Source organism: Phyllobates terribilis, unplaced genomic scaffold (assembly GCF_046119375.1).
Source record: "Phyllobates terribilis strain yellow unplaced genomic scaffold, ASM4611937v1 Scaffold_726__1_contigs__length_752350, whole genome shotgun sequence".
NCBI lineage: Eukaryota > Metazoa > Chordata > Amphibia > Anura > Dendrobatidae > Phyllobates > Phyllobates terribilis.
The window spans coordinates 419,466-442,438 of record NW_027363486.1 but is presented as its reverse complement, the minus strand read 5'-3'; the positions used below and the strand labels follow the sequence as shown (position 1 = coordinate 442,438).

Sequence of the window (22,973 nt, the reverse complement as noted above, 5' to 3'; positions counted from 1 at the left end):
GGATTGAGGCCAGCTGACATAGACTCCCAAAAATATTGCGCCAAATGCCAATGCACCATGATAATCGGCAAGAGCCTGGCAAAGTGCAGCAAAGGGCCATCATATTCATGGACCTTCCTAGCCAGATAATATCAGCTCCCAGGTGTCTGTTTTACCTTGGCCGGTTATCAAAAATATGTTTCTAAATTCATTATTTATTTAATAGGTTTAAAAAAAAAGGCAAAAGGGGTTTTCCCACGAATGAAAGTTCATTTAAAAAATTGTCTGTGTCTGACCGTGTACGGAGCATACCACATCTCCTGTGCGGGGGAGGAAGGAAAAGACAATACAGACATTACAGCAGGAGATGAAGCAAAAGAGTATACAGACATTACAGCAGGGGATCGCAGAGGATTCATTTTGTGAGATAAAATATTTCACTGTCTGTTTTTAAACAATATTTTACCTCACAAAATGAATCCTCTGCGATCCCCGGCTGTAATGTCTGTATACTCTTTTGCTTCATCTCCTGCCCAGGAGATGTGGTATGTTCCGTACACGGTCAGACACAGACAATATTTTAACCCCTTAAGCCCCGAGGGTGGTTTGCACGTTAATGACCGGGCCAATTTTTACAATTCTGACCACTGTCACTTTATGAGGTAATTACTCTGGAACGCTTCAACGGATCCCCCTGATTCTGAGAATGTTTTTTCGTGACATATTGTACTTCATGGTTTTGGAAAAATTTCTTCGATATCACTTGCATTTATTTGTGAAAAAAATGGAAATTTGGCGAAAATTTAGAAAATTTTGCAATTTTCAAAATTTGAATTTTTAAGCCCTGAAATCAGAGCTATATGTCACACAAAAGAGTTAATAAATAACATTTCCCACATGTCTACTTTACATCAGCACAATTTTGGAACCAAAATTTTTTTTTGTTAGGGAGCTATAAGGGTTAAAAGTTGACCAGCGATTTCTCATTTTTCCAACAAAATTTACAAAACCATTTTTTTAGGGACCACATCACATTTGAAGTCACTTTGAGGGGTCTTTATGACAGAAAATACCCAAAAGTGACACCATTCTAAAAACTGCACCCCTCAAGGTGCTCAAAACCACATTCAAGAACTTTATTAACCCTTCAGGTGCTTCACAGGAATTTTTTGAATGTGGAAGAAAAAAATGAACATTTAACTTTTTTCACAAAAATGTTATTTTAGACCCAATTTTTTTTATTTTCACAGGGGTAACAAGAAAAAATGGACCCCAAAATTTGTTGCGCAATTTCCCCTGGGCACGCAGATACCCAATATTTGGGGAAAAAACACTGTTTGGGCGCATGGCAGGGCTCGGAAGGGAAGGAGCGCCATTTGACTTTTTGATTGTAAAATTTGCTTGAATAATTAGCGGACGCCATGTTGTGTTTGGAGAGCCCCTGTGTGCCCAAACTTTGGAGCTCCCCCACAAGTGACCCCATTTTGGAAACTAGACCCCCCAAGGCACCTTTATAGATGCATAGTGAGCACTTGGAACCCCCAGGTGCTTCACAAATTGATTCGTAAAAATGAAAAAGTGAAAAAAAAAACACTTTTTAATTTTTACGAATCAATTTGTGAAGCACCTAGGGGTTCCAAGTGCTCACTATGCATCTAGATAGGTGCCTTGGGGGGTCTAGTTTCCAAAATGGGGTCACTTGTGGGGGAGCTCCAATGTTTGGGCACACAGGGACTCTCTAAATGCAACATGGTATCCGCTAACAAATTGAATGGAAAATCGGCTCAAATTGTTAGCGGACACCACATTGCGTTTGGAGAGCCCCTCTGTGCCCAAACTTTGGAGCTCCCCCACAAGTGACCCCATTTTGGAAACTAGACCCCCCAAGGCACCTTTCTAGATGCATAGTGAGCACTTGGAACCCCCAGGTGCTTCACAAATTGATTCGTAAAAATGAAAAAGTGAAAAAAAAAAACACTTTTTCATTTTTATGAATCAATTTGAGAAGCACCTGGGGTTCCAAGTGCTCACTATGAATCTAGATAGGTGCCTTGGGGGGTCTAGTTTCCAAAATGGGGTCACTTGTGGGGGAGCTCCAAAGTTTGGGCACACAGGGGCTTTCCAAACGCAACATGGTGTCCGCTAACAATTTGAGCCGACAATTTGTTAGCGGATATCATGTTGCATTTGGAGAGTCCCTGTGTGCCCAAACATTGGAGCTCTCCCACAAGTGACCCCATTTTGGAAACTAGACCCCCCAAGGCACCTATCTAGATTCATAGTGAGCACTTGGAACCCCAGGTGCTTCACAAATTGATTCATAAAAATGAAAAAGTGTTTTTTTTTTTCACTTTTTCATTTTTACGAATCAATTTGTGAAGCACCTGGGGGTTCCAAGTGCTCACTATGCATCTAGATAGGTGCCTTGGGGGGTCTAGTTTCCAAAATGGGGTCACTTGTGGGGGAGCTCCAATGTTTGGGCACACAGGGGCTCTCCAAACGCAACATGGCGTCCGCTAACAATTTGAGCCGATTTTGCATTCAATTTGTTAGCGGACACCATGTCGCGTTTGGAGAGCCTGTGATGTGCCTAAACAGTGGAGCTCCCCCACAAGTGTCCCCATTTTGGAAACTATACCCCTCAAGGATTTTATTAAGGTGTATAGTGAACATTTTGAACCCAGAGGTACGGCACAGAATTTGTTTACATTAGGTCATCATATTGAATAAGTTGTCATTATTCTTGAGCGCAAGTGCTCGCTACTTGAGTTTGCATCGGGTACTCAGGTATGCACCATGTACAGCGTGTGCTCGAGTGACATGCTCGAGTCCCTGCTCCGCATGTTTCACGGTTATTAGACACCCAAAAAAAAACATGCGGGGATCGCTCGTGCATGGCAGGCAATCCCCGTAAAGTTTTTTGGCCGCGAAGCATATGGGGCAGAGACTCGAGCATGTCACTCAAATACCCACGATACTCAATGCATACCAGAGCACCCGATGCAAACTCAAGTAGCGAGCACTTGCTCTCAACACTAGTCGCCATATCGTCATCTTTTTTTCTTACTTTTGAAAAAAATCCCAACCCCAGCCCTAACCCTAGCACAACCCTAGCCCTAGCACAACCCTAGCCCCAGCACAACCCTAGCCCCAGCACAACCCTAGCCCCAGCACAACCCTAGCCCCAGCACAACCCTAGCCCCAGCACAGCCCTAGCCCCAAACCCAGCCCTAACCCTAGCCCAATCCTAACCCAAGAGTTTATTTTTGACGCTGTTCCTTGTGCGGTATAAGTGATTAGACGACTTTATTCTTCGGGTCGGTGTGATTACAGCAATGCCAGAATCATATGGGATTTTTATGACTGACAGCTGTCACACACTAAAAGACGCATTTTTTGTAAAATCTAGTTTTTGCATCGCCATATTTTGAGAGCTATAATTTTTCCAGATTTTGGCAGACAGTCATGTGACGGCTCGTTTTTTGCGGGATGACTTGACGTTGTTATTGGTGCCATTTTCAGGCACGTGACATTTTTTGATTGCTTTCTATTCCGATTTTTGGGAGGCAGAATAAACAAAAACCAACAATTCAGGAATTGTTTTTTTTTTTTTTTTTTTAATTCTGTTCCGCGTGTGGTAAAATTGATGAGGTAGCTTTATTCTTCGGGTCAGTACGTTTACAGCGGTACCACATTTGTATCATTTTTCTATGTTTTGGCGCTTATACACAATAAAAGCTATTTTATAGAAAAAAATATTTTTTAGCATCACTTTATTCTGAGAGCTATAACTTTTTTATTATTCGGCTGATGGAGCTGTATGGAGGCTTGTTTTTTGCGGGACGAGATGACGTTTTCAGCGGTATCATTTTTATTTATATGCGTCTTTTTGATCGCGTGTTATTCCACTTTTTGTTTGGCGGTATGGTGATAAAGCATTGTTTTTTGCTTCGTTTTTTTTTTTTTTTTTTTTACCGTGTTCACTGAAGGGGTTAACTAGTGGGACAGTTTTATAGGTCAGGTTGTTCCGGACGCGGCGATACCAAATATGTGTACTTCTATTGTTTTGTTGTTTTTTTTTTTATAATAATATTTATTGATGGGTACATTATATTTTTATTTTTGGTGGATTATTTTTTTTATTTTTTTTAAATATTTTTGCAAAATTTTTTTTTATTTTTTTTTCCACTTTCACACAGTTTATACACTTTATTACTTTGTCCCACTCTGGGACTTTCACTTTTTTTTCTCTGATCGCCTGCATGGCACAGGAATGCAGCACCATCCCTATGCCATGCAAGCTGTCAGAAATGCACAGTGTGAAGATTGCTTGGAGATGCACTGCGCATGTCCAAGCAATCTTCCTGCTGTCTGGTGACCCGGATGTTGTCATGACGACATCGGGTCGTCATGGCAACACCCGGGAAGCCTTTGCAGACTGCGCTGGAAGCCGGAAGAGGAGGTGAGTATCGGCGATCACCTCCCCTTGCCCCCGCAATGCCGCGATCGACTTCGATCGCAGCATCGCGGGGGTTAATGTGCTGGGAGCGGTGCAGGACCGCTCCCTGCACATAGTACCGGGTATCAGCTGTGACAATCACCCGGCCTGTGTGCGCGCGCGATCGCCATGACGTACTAATACGGGTCTGGCTCTTAAGTCCCAGGGCACAGATGCGTATTAGTACGGCAAATGTTGTTAAGGGGTTAATCAACTTTCGTTTGTGGGAAAACCCCTTCAAATTCACCTTTTAGTGTTTTAGTGCCACATGAAAGGCACTAAAGGTTACAACTTTATAATATTTAGGGCTGGGGGGCATTAATCTAAGCTCTCCCTCCTAAAACAACCGCGTTTCCGGGTCTTCTATAAGATCCGATGCGGCCGAACAGTCACAGTAATGCCAGTAGCCAACATGGCTACCCCATTACCGTGTATGGCGGGCAATCCTTGCATGTTTAGTGGCCAACAGCTGCGAAACATATGAGGCTCGAGCACCGGCGATACTCGATCCAGTAATGGAGAGATAATCACTACTATCTACATTACTGCGCTGGAGCTAGGAGAGGAATAATGGCGTTGTGTGAGGACTTCTCTGGGCTTCTGTCCTTCATCCTGCAGTCGTCTGAATGGATCTAATGTGGACGGGAACCAGCTAAACCGCATTCTGCCCACAGCTGTTACCTCACTGTTCACACCACACAGAGACCCCAAAAGAGTCTCCGTGCTGAAGGGTTTAATGCCCCCTGCGCCCAGTAATGGGGTCTCCACATACCTCCACCTGCAGAGCCGCCACCACATATATGGCTGCTCTGTGCGCACAGGAGCTGTGATGAGGTCACAGGAGGGGAGGAGTCAGGGGTCACATGATCAGGGGCCTCAGTGGATGCAGGAATCTGCTGTGCTGGTTGTCATGGTGCTGGATGAGCTGAAGTTTATGTGTGGGGTCAGGAGGGGTTTACAGTGTGGATGTAGCAGAGCCGCGTGTGTACGGAGCAGAGCCGCGTGTGTACGAGGTGTACGGAGCGGAGCCGCGCGTGTACGAGGTGTACGGAGCTGAGCCGCGCGTGTACGAGGTGTACGGAGCTGAGCCGCGTGTGTACGGAGCAGAGCCGCGTGTGTACGAGGCGTACGGAGCGGAGCCGCGCGTGTACGAGGCGTACGGAGCGGAGCCGCGCGTGTACGAGGCGTACGGAGCGGAGCCGCGCGTGTACGAGGCGTACGGAGCGGAGCCGCGCGTGTACGAGGCGTGCGGAGCGGAGGAGCGCGTGTACGAGGCGTACGGAGCGGAGCCGCGCGTGTACGAGGCGTACGGAGCGGAGCCGCGCGTGTACGAGGCGTACGGAGCGGAGCCGCGCGTGTACGAGGCGTACGGAGCGGAGCCGCGCGTGTACGAGGCGTACGGAGCGGAGCCGCGCGTGTACGGAGCGGAGGAGGGCGTGTATGAGGCGTGTGGAGCGGAGGAGCGCGTGTACGAGGCGTGCGGAGCGGAGCCGCGCGTGTACGAGGCGTACGGAGCGGAGCCGCGCGTGTACGAGGCGTACGGAGCGGAGCCGCGCGTGTACGAGGCGTACGGAGCGGAGCCACGCGTGTACGGAGCGGAGGAGGGCGTGTATGAGGCGTGCGGAGCGGAGGAGCGCGTGTACGAGGCGTGCGGAGCGGAGGAGCGCGTGTACGAGGCGTGCGGAGCGGAGCCGCGCGTGTACGAGGCGTACGGAGCGGAGCCGCGCGTGTACGAGGCGTACGGAGCGGAGCCGCGCGTGTACGAGGCGTACGGAGCGGAGCCGCGCGTGTACGAGGCGTACGGAGCGGAGCCGCGTGTGTACGAGGCGTACGGAGCGGAGGAGCGCGTGTACGAGGTGTGCGGAGCGCGTGTACGAGGCGTGCGGAGCCGCGTGTGTACGAGGCGTACGGAGCGGAGCCGTGTGTACGAGGTGTACGGAGCTGAGCCGCGTGTGTACGGAGCAGAGCCGCGTGTGTACGAGGCGTACGGAGCGGAGGAGCGCGTGTACGAGGCGTGCGGAGCGGAGGAGCGCGTGTACGAGGCGTGCGGAGCCGCGTGTGTACGAGGCGTACGGAGCGGAGCCGCGCGTGTACGAGGCGTACGGAGCGGAGCCGCGCGTGTACGAGGCGTACGGAGCGGAGCCGCGCGTGTACGAGGCGTACGGAGCGGAGCCGCGCGTGTACGAGGCGTACGGAGCGGAGCCACGCGTGTACGAGGCGTGCGGAGCGGAGGAGCGCGTGTACGAGGCGTGCGGAGCGGAGCCGCGTGTGTACGAGGCGTACGGAGCGGAGCCGCGTGTGTACGAGGCGTACGGAGCGGAGCCGCGTGTGTACGAGGCGTACGGAGCGGAGCCGCGTGTGTACGAGGTGTATGGAGCGGAGCCGGGCGCATACGAGGTGTACGGAGCGGAGCCGCACGTGTTCGAGGTGTACGGAGTGTAGCCGCGTGTGTACGAAGCAGAGCCGCGTGTGTATGAGGTGTACGGAGCGGAGCCACATGTGTACGAGGCATACGGAGCGGAGCCGCGTGTGTATGAAGTGTACAGAGCGGAGCCATGACTCTAATCAGTCTTTTAGGGCTAAATGCTTTTCTAACCTTGCCGTTAGAGGAGCTTATTACAATTTGATTCCCATCATGACGGGTGATGAGTGGGAATCGGCGTCTTTAACGTCTGAGGCTTTATTCGATAATCTTGTTCTGTCGTTTGGATTCTTCAATGCACCAACAGGATTTCACAACTTTCTGAATGATATTTTCTCTGATTACATTGATTAAATTGGATCCAACCTAGTGACCTGAAAGCGTTACAATGTTTTGTAGGATTCGCCAACTATTATAGGAAATTCATTAGGGGGTTTTCTCAGATTGCTGAACCTCTTACTGACCTCACACATAAGGAAGTGGATATCAAGGTTTGGCCACCGGATGCTATGAGGGATTTTGAAAACTTGAAAGTGTATTTTGTCTGCTCCTGTTCTAATCCAACAAGAACCATTCATTGTGGAAGTCGATGATTCGGAGGTCGGGGTAGGGGCCGTTTCATCTCAGGGTTCCAAAACTCTGACTAATTTGTGGCCATGTGCTTTTTTCTTGAGAAAATTTTGGTCTGCTGAAATAAATTATGTTGTTGGGAATTGTGAGATACTCGCTGTTAAATTAGCCTTTAAGGAATGGAGACATTTTCTGGAGGGTTCATCACATCACTGTGGTCACTGACCACAATAATTCAGCATACATTGAATCAGCTAAACAGCTAACTCGTAGACAGGTCACAGGGTCCTTATTTTTCTCTAGATTCAATTTCTCTATCACTTTCAGGCTGGGGTCCAAGAATGTGAAGGCTGTCGCACTATCACACAGTTTTAGTTCAGCTTCTCCTCCAGATCCTCCATTCTACCTAAGGGCATTGTGGTTTCTGTGGTAATCCCTATCTGGGAGTACAGAACATCACGTGACAAAGCAGTAGATCGGAAAATATGCATTAATGCAATAAACCATGTTATATCATAGCTATCAGCTGACCATGACTGTGGTATACAATCAGGGTGTCACACATGCTGGCAGGATTTTATCTTTGTTTATAAGAGGGATTTAAATTTGTTTGAGACAAAGCAAGGTGGGAAGAATCCCTGCCTTGTCTGTGCCCCCCTCCCCCCACGCTCACCGTAGTCTTTATCCTGAAACACCCTGTGTGACCCTAAGCGTTCGAACCCCCTCTCAGAGAGAAATACTCAAACCAGCAGAAAACTGTAATCTCTATTTGGGAATATAGAAAGTCAGGGACAATACAATAGATTAGCAAAAAATACACTGCTCAAAAAAATAAAGAGAACACTCAAATAACACATCCTAGATCTGAATGAATGAAATATTCTCATTGAATACTTTGTTCTGCACAAAGTTGAATGTGCTGAGAACTTTGCTAAACACCTGTTGTCCAAGTTTCAGGAATTCCACTGCATTAATTACTTCAAGTCACATGGATTAGACTAAATCTACAGAAGAGTGAGGACTAAGAGGTACCTGATTGATTGGCAAGTAGCAGACGTACTATAAGTACCAGAAGTGCTGAAGATAGACGTGCTGATGACCAGAGCCCAACATAGTCTAACAAGCTGAGATATCTTAAGGTAGGAAAAATGGATATAATTACCATATTATTCAGACTATAAGACGCAGTTTTTTTGCCACAAATTTCAGAGGAAAAAAGGGGTGCATCTTATTGTCCAAATGCTCACTGTGGTGCGGGGACGCAGTGGTGGATCGGGGTCACACAGCAGAGATTGGTGGCAGCAGGTCTGTTGGTGCTGCCAAGAATTCACTACGGCTGCGCTAGACATGAGGATGTGGGTGGTCCCCAGTCCAGATCACACGCTGCAGTGACATTACAAAGAGGCAGGGCTGGGGGACTCTGCGCATTGTGGAGTTCTGTGTTGTTCCGGCCCTGCCTCTTTGTAATGTCACTGCAGAGTGTGATCTGGACAGAAGACAGCTCACTTCCTCCTGTCTAGCGCGGCAGTAGTGAATTCATGGTGGCACCGACAGACCTGCTGCCATCACTCCCTGCTGTGTCTAGCACAGCCGTAGTGAAGTCATGGCGGTGCTGACAGACCTGCTGCCATCGCTCCCTGCTGTGTGACCCCACTCCCTGCCGTGTCTAGCGCGGCAGTAGTGAATTCATGGCGGCACTGACAGACCTGCTGCCATCGCTCCCTGCTGTGTCTAGCACAGCCGTAGTGAAGTCATGGCGGCGCTGAAAGACCTGCTGCCATCGCTCCCTGCCGTGTCTAGTGGGACCATAGTGAATTCATGGCGGTGCCGCTCCCTGCTGTGTGGCCCCGCTCCTGTCTAGTGTCCAGAAAAGAACAGGAGAGGCAAGCATTATACCATAGTTCAAATAACACAAAGGACATAAAACACTGTACCACTCCTGTGGTGAATTATACCACTCATCATGCCATAGGAGCTGCAGGACATGATGGGAGTTATAGTTATCAAAGGAACCACATGACAAAGTATAAAGTCAGTAATAATGGATGATAATGCTGCTGTTGAGTTCTATTTACATTGGTGAAATATTATCTTATTTATGTTTTTAAATATTTTGCTGCAAGTTTTTTCCCCGTATTTTCCACCTCTAAAGCGTCAGTGCGTTTTATGGTCCTATGCGTCTTATAGTCTGAAAAATACAGTAATTCTTTTTCAAAGCAAAGTAGACTAAGATTTATGTCTTCAGACTAGTGTAATTTAGAAGTTTTGTGGCTCAGCTTATATGCAGAATGTGAGATGGAAAATCTCAAGCTAAATTCCAAGCTGGTGTTAATAGAGAAAAAGAGAAATTGAAAAATATGTTACAGGTGGTTGACGTATTTCAGAAGTTTGTGTCAGAGAAATCCAAACACAACGACAGTGTAGAGATAGTGTCAAAGGATACTAATGATGTTACTGATTTTGACTGTAATGAGGAACTTGATCAATATGTGAGACACGTGTCTGAAACAGTTACTGAAGATGACCTTGTGTCTCATGACATAGGACGGACATACAAGAGACTGACATAGGAGGAAACGTGGGAGGAGACATGAAAATTGACGTAGGTGACATACAAATGCCACTTAAAATAGAAGACAATTTAAAAGCCCAACTCCAAATTAAAGTTAGGAAAATTTGATAAGATTCTACAAAATCATGCCGAAATATGATGTCAAAATCCATGTGTGTAGAAATTCAGAGATATTTGAGAGCTTTGCTGATTAGTTTGATTTAACCAATGAGGAGAGAATTCAGTTGTTTAAAATGTGGCTTCCTGTGATATTTTCCAGACGTCTAATGTTAATGTCTTGTGAAAACGAGTCACCTGAATGGTTAAATGATACTGATAGACTGAGAAATCTGATTTACTGTGAAACTAAAAATACATGCCCAAACATTGCAAATTGTCTCTTCATAGAAGAAGAGGACCAGAACTCTAGTGCCACCTACAGGAAGTAGCAATCCTAAAAGTCAATAGTGACCCTTTAATGAGCCTTATCTTATGACTTAGGATAGAAGCCAGAACCAGAAACTCAATTTGCAGACACTGTGTTTTGGGGTACTGCCCCTCGTCAGTGCAAAATGTGAGTTCTGGTTTGGCTGGGTGAGAGGCATCAGACCAGTACCTTATGGGTAACATTTATCCTTACAGAGAGTGACATGTTAAGCACGTCATGGTGAGGAGACTTTTAAAGGCGCAATGCTCCTCTGGGAAATATTCAAATTGATTCTACAGAGAGGAAGAGAACCAGAACTCTAGAACTCTGGTCCTCTTCCTCTCTGAAGAGACAATTTACATATTTCCCAGAGGAGCATAAAAAGTCTCCTCACCATGACGTGCTTAACATGTCCCTCTCTGTAAGGAGAAATGTTACCCCTTAGATACTGCCCAGACATTGAAATTCTTCAAAAATTAAGGATTGGTAGGAAAGAATGTACGTTTACATTCATGTCCATATTGAACGGCTGTACAGAACTCTCATTAAAAATAGGAAATAACAACAAATGATAAAAAAAATTGTTAACAAATTTACATTCATAAATTCAGCATCTCGAGTTATTGTGTCGCAAAAAGTTTCTTTATTTAAATGTGCGCAGTCGCTTGATCTTCCTAGAAAACATGAGAATCGAGAAAGGAAAATAAATAAAGCTAATTTTGTAAAATCAGAAAGGGTAAAATCTTTTCAAAAGACAGAATCAAACTCTCCTAAACTGAGTCATATCCCTAATCCAATCTATGACATATGCAGGAGAGTACACATCTGCTATAAACCGTATGAGATGATTCAAAAGTCAATTTCTTCACAGAAAGAGTTAAAAATTCAAAGTTCTGACCTACTCTGTCTAAAAAGACAAATGGCAGAATATTGCTTCATTAAATATAATGATATGGTTCCAATACTTATTTATTTTACTCACTTATATAGCGCCATTAATTCCACAGCGCTTCACAGACTTTATGGCCTCTGTCCCCATTGGTGCTCACAATCTAAGTTCCCTATCAGGATGTCTTTGGAGTGTGAGAGGAAACCGGAGAACCTTTAGGAAACCCACACAAACACGGGGAGAACATACAAACTCCTTGCAGATGTTGAATATAAGAAGAAAATATTTCAATGTTCTGAGTAAATACAACAAGTCATTCTTTCATTCATTCATATATTTATTCATTTTGGGTCGTGAGTATACATTCTTTGGTATTATTGGTTTAATAAATATATCTAGTTAATAAACTTTGTGTAATAAAGACAAACATTTGTTACATCAAAACACACTGACACCTATTGGTTGGAAAAGGTAATTACACCTATAACATAAAAAGATGTTCTATCACATGGAGAACTTGATTAATAATAAATTATTATCTATTATTGTTTTATTATTCCAAACATCATTTATTTTAATCTTTTGATAATGATTAGATGGATATTATTGATTGCTATGGTACACTGTGATATTATAGGTTAGGAAATTGCCAGATTTGGTATCAGATTAGGGAATGAAGACTTCAATTAAAATACCGCAATTATGAATTCTATCTTAATAAAGACTTTTCATATTTATAAATCTAAAGAGATTCTCAAAAGTTACAAGAAGAAACAGCCGATATCTGGAAGTCCCAGAAGGTAACAATGCTGAGTGATAATAGACTGTGTCAATTACAATACAATCACCACTGACCACCAGGACCGCAGAGGACGATGATCCTACATTCACCACTGACCACCAGGACCGCAGAGGACGAGGATCCTACATTCACCACTGACCACCAGGACCGCAGAGGACGATGATCCTACATTCACCACTGACCACCAGGACCGCAGAGGACGATGATCCTACATTCACCGCTGACCACCAGGACCGCAGAGGACGATGATCCTACATTCACCGCTGACCACCAGGACCGCAGAGGACGATGATCCTACATTCACCGCTGACCACCAGGACCGCAGAGGACGAGGATCCTACATTCACCACTGACCACCAGGACCGCAGAGGACGAGGATCCTACATTCACCGCTGACCACCAGGACCGCAGAGGACGATGATCCTACATTCACCGCTGACCACCAGGACCACAGAGGACGAGGATCCTACATTCACCGCTGACCACCAGGACCGCAGAGGACGATGATCCTACATTCACCGCTGACCACCAGGACCGCAGAGGAAGATGATCCTACATTCACCGCTGACCACCAGGACCGCAGAGGACGAGGATCCTACATTCACCGCTGACCACCAGGACCGCAGAGGACGATGATCCTACATTCACCACTGACCACCAGGACCGCAGAGGACGATGATCCTACATTCACCGCTGACCACCAGGACCGCAGAGGACGATGATCCTACATTCACCGCTGACCACCAGGACCGAAGAGGACGAGGATCCTACATTCACCGCTGACCACCAGGACCGCAGAGGACGATGATCCTACATTCACCGCTGACCACCAGGACCCGAGAGGACGAGGATCCTACATTCACCGCTGACCACCAGACCGCAGAGGACGATGAACCTACATTCACCACTGACCACCAGGACCGCAGAGGATGATGATCCTACATTCACCACTGACCACCAGGACCGCAGAGGACGATGATCCTACATTCACCACTGACCACCAGGACCGCAGAGGACGATGATCCTACATTCACCACTGACCACCAGGACCGCAGAGGATGATGATCCTACATTCACCACTGACCACCAGGACCGCAGAGGACGAGGATCCTACATTCACCGCTGACCACCAGGACCGCAGAGGACGATGAACCTACATTCACCACTGACCACCAGGACCGCAGAGGATGATGATCCTACATTCACCACTGACCACCAGGACCGCAGAGGACGATGATCCTACATTCACCACTGACCACCAGGACCGCAGAGGACGATGATCCTACATTCACCACTGACCACCAGGACCGCAGAGGATGATGATCCTACATTCACCACTGACCACCAGGACCGCAGAGGACGAGGATCCTACATTCACCGCTGACCACCAGGACCGCAGAGGACGAGGATCCTACATTCACCACTGACCACCAGGACCGCAGAGGACGATGATCCTACATTCACCACTGACCACCAGGTCCACAGAGGATGATGATCCTACATTCACCACTGACCACCAGGACCGCAGAGGATGATGATCTTACATTCACCACTGACCACCAGGACCGCAGAGGACGATGATCCTACATTCACCACTGACCACCAGGACCGCAGAGGACCATGATCCTACATTCACCACTGACCACCAGGACCACAGAGGACGATAATCCTACATTCACCACTGACCACCAGGACCGCAGAGGACGAGGATCCTACATTCACCACTGACCACCAGGACCGCAGAGGACGAGGATCCTACATTCACCACTGACCACCAGGACCGCAGAGGACGATGATCCTACATTCACCACTGACCACCAGGACCGCAGAGGACGATGATCCTACGATGCTAAATGAACGGTGTTGTGTTCAAGTTTTCATCACGTTCCAGTGGTTTCCTATCACCGGCAAAGCTACAATGAAAGCTGGAGAACATGGAAAGGTGATTGTCAGGAAGCTGCCATCCTGACATATGTCTTGTGCATTAAAGACTAAGTACTGGTTATGGTGCTATGTTAAGCAGGGAAGTGTCAAGTTAACCCTTGCTATGCTGACCAAAGACGTCACATCTGTTCCAAAAGTGACATGAGACCAGTGCAGATGACACGGAGGATTCCAGAATGATCCAAAGACAATCCAACGTAAGTCCAGGTGACACTGCACAGATATTAAAGCTACATTTCATCCATGGACTTTGTTTTCTTATCAATTGACACACATGATCTTTCTAATAAAGAGAACAGTTTATGGATTGAACAATAATGAATACAATTATGGACTGTACAATATCTACACGCTATCATTTATTTCAAAGGAGTTTTCATCTAAAAACTGTGTTATAAAACCAAGAAAATGATGGGATGAAGAGCAGATGACACAAATTATGACGACTGGACCAGTGATTGCTTTAATTTAGATTCAGGGAAGAATAATTATACATTTTATGTGAATATTAGTCACGGCTTACCATAACATGAATCCACATCATTATGCTATTGAATAATTATAACAATAATCCGATATTGATAATATTATTACTATTATTATTGTTATGGACATTAAATTATATTGCCAAAGAAGAAGAAAAGAAAGAAGATCCTGTTATCCTAATGATGAACCTATCTACTTTGAGGTTTCCAATTGATGTCTGTCTCCCTCAAAAGGGGGAACTGTCAAATAGTAATTATATAGTTTAGAATGAATTCTATATACGTATTCATTTTATACTTTTGATTCTATAGATTGCGTCAGCCTCGTGGTATGGTTTAACTGACACGACCTGCTATTCTTATACTTAGCTCAGGGTAAATGGTTAATGCCATATATAGATAACAGATGCTATGAGGGGCCTATATAACCCATATATAACCCATGTGAGACACAGGCAGGGGGCGCTCTCTCGTTTGTTACTTCACAGTACATCAGACGGAGGATCTACGTGTTGAGGAAACCAGCTGACGATGTAGGCCCAGACGCAGGTCCATCCGGACATGTGCTCAACAAAGACACGAAATACCATTCAGGATCCAGGGAAAGATGGACACTCATGAATCAATCACTTTGTAACTATTTCACCTATTTTATGTAACTGCTGCAATTATTCTTTTTAATGGACAATCCAAGAATAAACCGCTACTTTTTTTATTAGAATATCATGATATATTCTTTGAACAGTCGCATCTGGTAAACAGTCCTATATATATATATATACAAAATAAGTATATTTAACATCAGGTAACTGAGAAGAGGAGCAGAACGGCGCTGGATACAGGAGAAGACGGCAGTAATGTAGAATATTAACACTGACACTACAGCTTTATTCCCTGCACCCAGCTTGTTTACCTGCGCCTCTATCAAACTTGATAGCTCCCTGTGCTGTGTTATCTAATCTCACAGCCAGAGCTGGCCTCAGTGTCCAGCACCGCCCTCTGCACACTCATTGGCTGTCAGTATCTGTCCCAGCACTGCCCTCTGCACACTCATTGGTTGTCAGTATCTGACCCAGCACTGCCCTCTGCACACTCATTGGCTGTCAGTATCTGTCCCAGCACTGCCCTCTGCACACTCATTGGTTGTCAGTATCTGCCCCAGCACTGCCCTCTGCACACTCATTGGCTGTCAGTATCTGCCCCAGCACCGCCCTCTGCACACTCATTGGCTGTCAGTATCTGCCCCAGCACCGCCCTCTACACACTCATTGGCTGTCAGTATCTGCCCCAGCACTGACCTCTGCACACTCATTGGCTGTCAGTATCTGCCCCAGCACCGCCCTCTGCACACTCATTGGCTGTCAGTATCTGCCCCAGCACCGCCCTCTGCACACTCATTGGCTGTCAGTATCTGCCCCAGCACCGCCCTCTGCACACTCATTGGCTGTCAGTATCTGCCCCAGCACCGCCCTCTGCACACTCATTGGCTGTCAGTATCTGCCCCAGCACCGCCCTCTGCACACTCATTGGCTGTCAGTATCTGCCCCAGCACCGCCCTCTGCACACTCATTGGCTGTCAGTATCTGCCCCAGCACCGCCCTCTGCACACTCATTGGCTGTCAGTATCTGCCCCAGCACCGCCCTCTGCACACTCATTGGCTGTCAGTATCTGCCCCAGCACCGCACTCTGCACACTCATTGGCTGTCAGTATCTGCCCCAGCACCGCCCTCTGCACACTCATTGGCTGTCAGTATCTGCCCCAGCACCGCCCTCTGCACACTCATTGGCTGTCAGTATCTGCCCCAGCACTGCCCTCTGCACACTCATTGGCTGTCAGTATCTGCCCCAGCACCGCCCTCTACACACTCATTGGCTGTCAGTATCTGCCCCAGCACCGCCCTCTGCACACTCATTGGCTGTCAGTATCTGCCCCAGCACTGCCCTCTGCACACTCATTGGCTGTCAGTATCTGCCCCAGCACTGACCTCTGCACACTCATTGGCTGTCAGTATCTGCCCCAGCACTGACCTCTGCACACTCATTGGCTGTCAGTATCTGCCCCAGCACCGCCCTCTGCACACTCATTGGCTGTCAGTATCTGCCCCAGCACCGCCCTCTGCACACTCATTGGCTGTCAGTATCTGCCCCAGCACTGACCTCTGCACACTCATTGGCTGTCAGTATCTGCCCCAGCACCGCCCTCTGCACACTCATTGGCTGTCAGTATCTGCCCCAGCACCGCCCTCTGCACACTCATTGGCTGTCAGTATCTGCCCCAGCACTGCCCTCTGCACACTCATTGGCTGTCAGTATCTGCCCCAGCACTGCCCTCTGCACACTCATTGGCTGTCAGTATCTGCCCCAGCACTGCCCTCTGCACTCTCATTGGCTGTCAGTATCTGCCCCAGCACTGCCCTCTGCACTCTCATTGGCTGTCAGTATCTGCCCCAGCACTGCCCTCTGCACACTCATTGGCTGTCAGTATCTGCCCCAGCACCGCCCTCTGAACACTCATTGGCTGTCAGTATCTGCCCCAGCACTGACCTCTGCACACTCATTGGCTGTCACTATCTGCCCCAGCACCGCCCTCTGCACACTCATTGGCTGTCAGTATCTGCCCCAGCACTGCCCTCTGCACACTCATTGGCTGTCACTATCTGCCCCAGCACCGCCCTCTGCACACTCATTGGCTGTGAGTATCTGCCCCAGCACCACCCTCTGCACACTCATTGGCTGTCAGTATCTGCCCCAGCACCGCCCTCTGCACACTCATTGGCTGTGAGTATCTGCCCCAGCACCGCCCTCTGCACACTCATTGGCTGTCAGTATCTGCCCCAGCACCGCCCTCTGCACACTCATTGGCTGTCAGTATCTGCCCCAGCACCGCCCTCTGCACACTCATTGGCTGTCAGTATCTGCCCCAGCACCGCCCTCTGCACACTCATTGGCTGTCAGTATCTGCCCCAGCACTGACCTCTGCACACTCATTGGCTGTCAGTATCTGCCCCAGCACTGCCCTCTGCACACTCATTGGCTGTCAGTATCTGCCCCAGCACCGCCCTCTACACACTCATTGGCTGTCAGTATCTGCCCCAGCACCGCCCTCTGCACACTCATTGGCTGTCAGTATCTGCCCCAGCACCGCCCTCTGCACACTCATTGGCTGTCAGTATCTGCCCCAGCACCGCCCTCTGCACACTCATTGGCTGTCAGTATCTGCCCCAGCACTGACCTCTGCACACTCATTGGCTGTCAGTATCTGCCCCAGCACCGCCCTCTGCACACTCATTGGCTGTCAGTATCTGCCCCAGCACCGCCCTCTGCACACTCATTGGCTGTCAGTATCTGCCCCAGCACCGCCCTCTGCACACTCATTGGCTGTCAGTATCTGCCCCAGCACCGCCCTCTGCACACTCATTGGCTGTCAGTATCTGCCCCAGCACCGCCCTCTGCACTCTCATTGGCTGTCAGTATCTGCCCCAGCACTGACCTCTGCACACTCATTGGCTGTCAGTATCTGCCCCAGCACCGCCCTCTGCACACTCATTGGCTGTCAGTATCTGCCCCAGCACTGCCCTCTGCACACTCATTGGCTGTCAGTATCTGCCCCAGCACTGCCCTCTGCACACTCATTGGCTGTCAGTATCTGCCCCAGCACTGACCTCTGCACACTCATTGGCTGTCAGTATCTGCCCCAGCACCGCCCTCTACACACTCATTGGCTGTCAGTATCTGCCCCAGCACTGCCCTCTGCACACTCATTGGCTGTCAGTATCTGCCCCAGCACTGCCCTCTGCACACTCATTGGCTGTCAGTATCTGCCCCAGCACTGCCCTCTGCACACTCATTGGCTGTCAGTATCTGCCCCAGCACCGCCCTCTGCACACTCATTGGCTGTCAGTATCTGCCCCAGCACTGCCCTCTGCACACTCATTGGCTGTCAGTATCTGCCCCAGCACCGCCCTCTGCACACTCATTGGCTGTCAGTATCTGCCCCAGCACCGCCCTCTGCACACTCATTGGCTGTCAGTATCTGCCCCAGCACTGACCTCTGCACACTCATTGGCTGTCAGTATCTGCCCCAGCACTGCCCTCTGCACACTCATTGGCTGTCAGTATCTGACCCAGCACTGCCCTCTGCACACTCATTGGCTGTCAGTATCTGCCCCAGCACCGCCCTCTGCACACTCATTGGCTGTCAGTATCTGACCCAGCACTGCCCTCTGCACACTCATTGGCTGTCAGTATCTGCCCCAGCACCGCCCTCTGCACACTCATTGGCTGTCAGTATCTGCCCCAGCACTGCCCTCTGCACACTCATTGGCTGTCAGTATCTGCCCCAGCACCGCCCTCTGCACACTCATTGGCTGTCAGTATCTGCCCCAGCACTGCCCTCTGCACACTCATTGGCTGTCAGTATCTGCCCCAGCACTGCCCTCTGCACACTCATTGGCTGTCAGTATCTGCCCCAGCACTGCCCTCTGCACACTCATTGGCTGTCAGTATCTGCCCCAGCACTGCCCTCTGCACACTCATTGACTGTCAGTATCTGCCCCAGCACTGCCCTCTGCACTCTCATTGGCTGTCAGTATCTGTCCCAGCACTGCCCTCTCATTGGCTGTCAGTATCTGCCCCAGCACTGCCCTCTGCACACTCATTGGCTGTCAGTATCTGCCCCAGCACCGCCCTCTGCACACTCATTGGCTGTCAGTATCTGCCCCAGCACTGCCCTCTGCAGTCATTGGCTGTCAGTATCTGCCCCAGCACCGCCCTCTGCAGTCATTGGCTGTCAGTATCTGCCCCAGCACTGCCCTCTGCACACTCATTGGCTGTCAGTATCTGCCCCAGCACCGCCCTCTGCACACTCATTGGCTGTCAGTATCTGCCCCAGCACCGCCCTCTGCACACTCATTGGCTGTCAGTATCTGCCCCAGCACCGCCCTCTGCACACTCATTGGCTGTCAGTATCTGCCCCAGCCCCGCCCTCTGCACACTCATTGGCTGTCAGTATCTGCCCCAGCACCGCCCTCTGTCATTCATCTCAGCATTGGGAATAACAGAGCAATGTCCGGTCATCTGAGGAAAGCAGCACAATCCCTGCCCTCCACATCTACAGCGGTGACAGAGCCCCACGTCTGCACATCACCCCCGACATAGGAATACTGGAAGTGAAAAGCCTATAGGGATGTGTAATGCCATAAACCATTCTCTCTCTCTCATTATTCTGGCGTTTGGCAAATATTATAAATGATGGTATAATCCTAATTGACCTAAAACGGGAAAGATTTATTCTGATTTCATGTCAGATATTGAGAAAAACATCAGATGTGTCTTTTTATATAGTGTATGTAAACTTCTGGCTTCTACTGTAGGTGATATCCAGAAGTCTATTGATCCTATTCTGAACATTATTGGAGAGTTTGGTGAATGGTCAGGCCTGTCCATTAATCGGGATAAGTCGATTATTCTACCATGTGATGATATCACTGATTCCAGCATATTAGAACATACACGAATACAAATAGTTGAGAAATTCTAATACCGAGTATAAGTATAATGATAAGATCTCAGGATTACATTGTACTGATTCTATATCTTCTTCTGGAAAAGTATAAAAAGAAAATCGATGCGTGGTGGAGATTACCATTATCAGCTGTAGGAAGAGGGAACTTATTAAAAATGATATTGATGCCCCAACTCTTATACATTCTGCATAATGCCCCTATTTGGATCCATAATTCCCATTTTCAGAAAATTCATAGCAAGTTTCGTTCTCTTATATGGAAAAAGAAATCGTCTAGGATAAAATGTGAATAAAAGTGACAAGGAACCTGGTGGATTGGCGATTCCTAATGCACGAGTATATTATATTGCAACATTTGGGTGGGTGACAAAGCGCTGCAAACCAAAATAGTATTAAGGGGTTAATTACCTCAGGAACACTGTGGAATATTCCTATTCATATAGTGGAACTGAATGACCTCGCACACAAGAAATCACTATACCCTACACTTGCTCTACTCTACAAGGTCTGGGATAGGGGTAAAGATATAATGGAAATAGGAGACTGCAATGACTCTACACCTATATGGTTTAATAATAAATATGCAGAGGTCTATAAATTAGAGGGATTCCGGAGTTGGGTGGATAAAGGAATATATACGATATAAAACATATTGTCTGCAGGGATACTTAAGTGCTTTGATCAATTAAAGGGGGGATTTGGGGTGACAAATAAACAATTGTATAAATATCTACAGTTTCGGCATTCATTTAATGCACAATCAAGATGGACGCCCTTTTGGGTAGAAGATAATACTTTTGTTAAGTTGGTATTAGAGAAGGGAAATCCTAAGGGTCGTATTTCTGATATTTACTGAATCCTTCTTGATAATTATTTAAAAATATTTCCTTCTCCAGCTAGACAAAAATGGATGGAGATATAGGTCCAATTTCTGAGGATCAATGGAGAGCGGTATAAGAACTGGTTCCCCAATTATCTTTATACGAGGCTCAGAGATTCTCCCAGATCATATTAATACACAGGAAATATAAGACGCCTAGATTCCTATGTAACATAGGATACTGGACTGCTGCTGAATGTTCAAGATGTAACATGGATGCTGCGGGCCTATTACATACGCTATGGGAATGCCGGGAGTTAGGTAAATACTGGAAAGGAGTTCTGTCTATTATAAAGAGGGTGTTAGGAGGGCGGTTGCAGACAACTTTATTAAAATGAAACGCAACCGACCCCGGGGTCCGCGATGCAGCCTGGAGGACTGCTGCCGAACACTTTCCGGGTGGAAAGGTACGCAACCAACTTAAATCTTAAACCTTTCCGTGTAGGGATTGGCGCTAAGATGCGTGTGACTACGCGACGGGTACACGTGCCTCCAGGGGGCGTGCCACCGGACTGAAGGGTACTATTCCACGTGGCTGACAGGCGATAGCCGTGGACAGGGTGTCTGCAGACTGCTCGAGGTGTTAGGCGACCCCTTTGGCTGAGCCAGGCTGCAAGACGTAGCTACCTGCCTAAACGAATCTAAGCCTGCCTGAGTGACCTGTGCTAATCAGCCGAGCTAACTCTGGCATCGGCAGGTCACGGAGAGAGCAGCTAGAGAGCACGTGGAATACACTCGTCCACACAACGGCAACACTTGCAAAATGATCTGAGCGCGTCGCCATGTTTGTGGGCGGGCCTTTTAAAGACTAAGCCCTGCCCACCGACGCGCCATTCGTGACGTTACCCGTGGACCAATCAGGCGGTGCCAGGTCAGGTGGGTGCCAACCCACCAATCATGATCCGCCAGGTCACAGACATGCTCAGTTCGGCAAATCCTGGACTTAGATTCCACAAGCCCTGTCTCCTTCTGCAAACCAGGCTTAACAGGAAGTGGGAGGAGGCCTGACAGGAAGTGGTGGATGCGGAGCCTGCCGTGTGCTGCAAGAGTTGTGCTGTGTGTGGACAGAACTCCTGGGAAGGGAGGAGATCCAGGTGGAGGTGACCGAGCGGACCAGTAGGAGGCGACCAGAGGGACGAGCGCAAGAGAGCGCTGTGGCAGCGTGCAGTGCCGGCCGGCGGAGGGTGCCAGGTGGTGGTGACCAGGAGGTGATCAGGAGGACCGGTAAGAGGCGACCGGAGGGACGAGCGTTCTGTGATAGCGAGCAGCGTCCCTAGAGGAGGTGAGTGAGGGGCAGGAGGCCGCGATAAGCGGCCCTACTGAACCCAAGTGTGTACTGTACTGTATTGTATTTGTATCTGTATTGTATTCCCTAGTCCATATTTAATTGATTACCCCCCATCCATATTTAATTTGATTCCCCTGAACACCCCCGTCCATATCTAACTGATCCCTCTGACCACATTAAATTGACCCCCCGTCCTCATTTAATTGATCCCCGACCACCCCCCGTCCATATTAAAGTGATCCCCCTGACCACATTTAAATGATTGACCCCCCAGCCCATAATTGATTGATCCCCCTTGTCCTATTTAATAGATTCCCCTTGTCCACTTTTACTCATCCCCAGTCCCTATCTATTTGCCTTATCCCCCACCATATTTAATTAACCCCTGTCCATAATTAATTGATTGATTCCCCAGACCACAATTATTTCCCCAGTCCATATTTATTGATATTATTGATACTTATTGATCCCCAGTCCTTAGTTAATTGACCCACCGTCCATACCTATTTATTTGCTTTACCCCCCATCCTATTTATTTAAACCCCCTGTCCATAATTAATTGATTGATTCCCTAGTCCACAATTATTTCCCCAGTCCATACTTATTGATCCCAGTCCATAGTTAATTGAAACACCGTCCATACTTAATTAATCCACCTGACCCACTCAGCTGATCCCCCATCCATACTTAATTGATACTTAATTGATCCCCCG

At 48.0% G+C, this 22,973-nt stretch overlaps 2 pseudogenes; both read right to left on the bottom strand.

Annotated features, from left to right (window-relative positions):
- The window catches only part of LOC141236830 (uncharacterized), a 363,062-nt pseudogene that overhangs the window by 308,747 nt on the left and 31,342 nt on the right, over positions 1 to 22,973 (bottom strand).
- LOC141236831 (uncharacterized) overlaps positions 1 to 22,973 on the bottom strand; it is a 71,795-nt pseudogene that overhangs the window by 41,870 nt on the left and 6,952 nt on the right.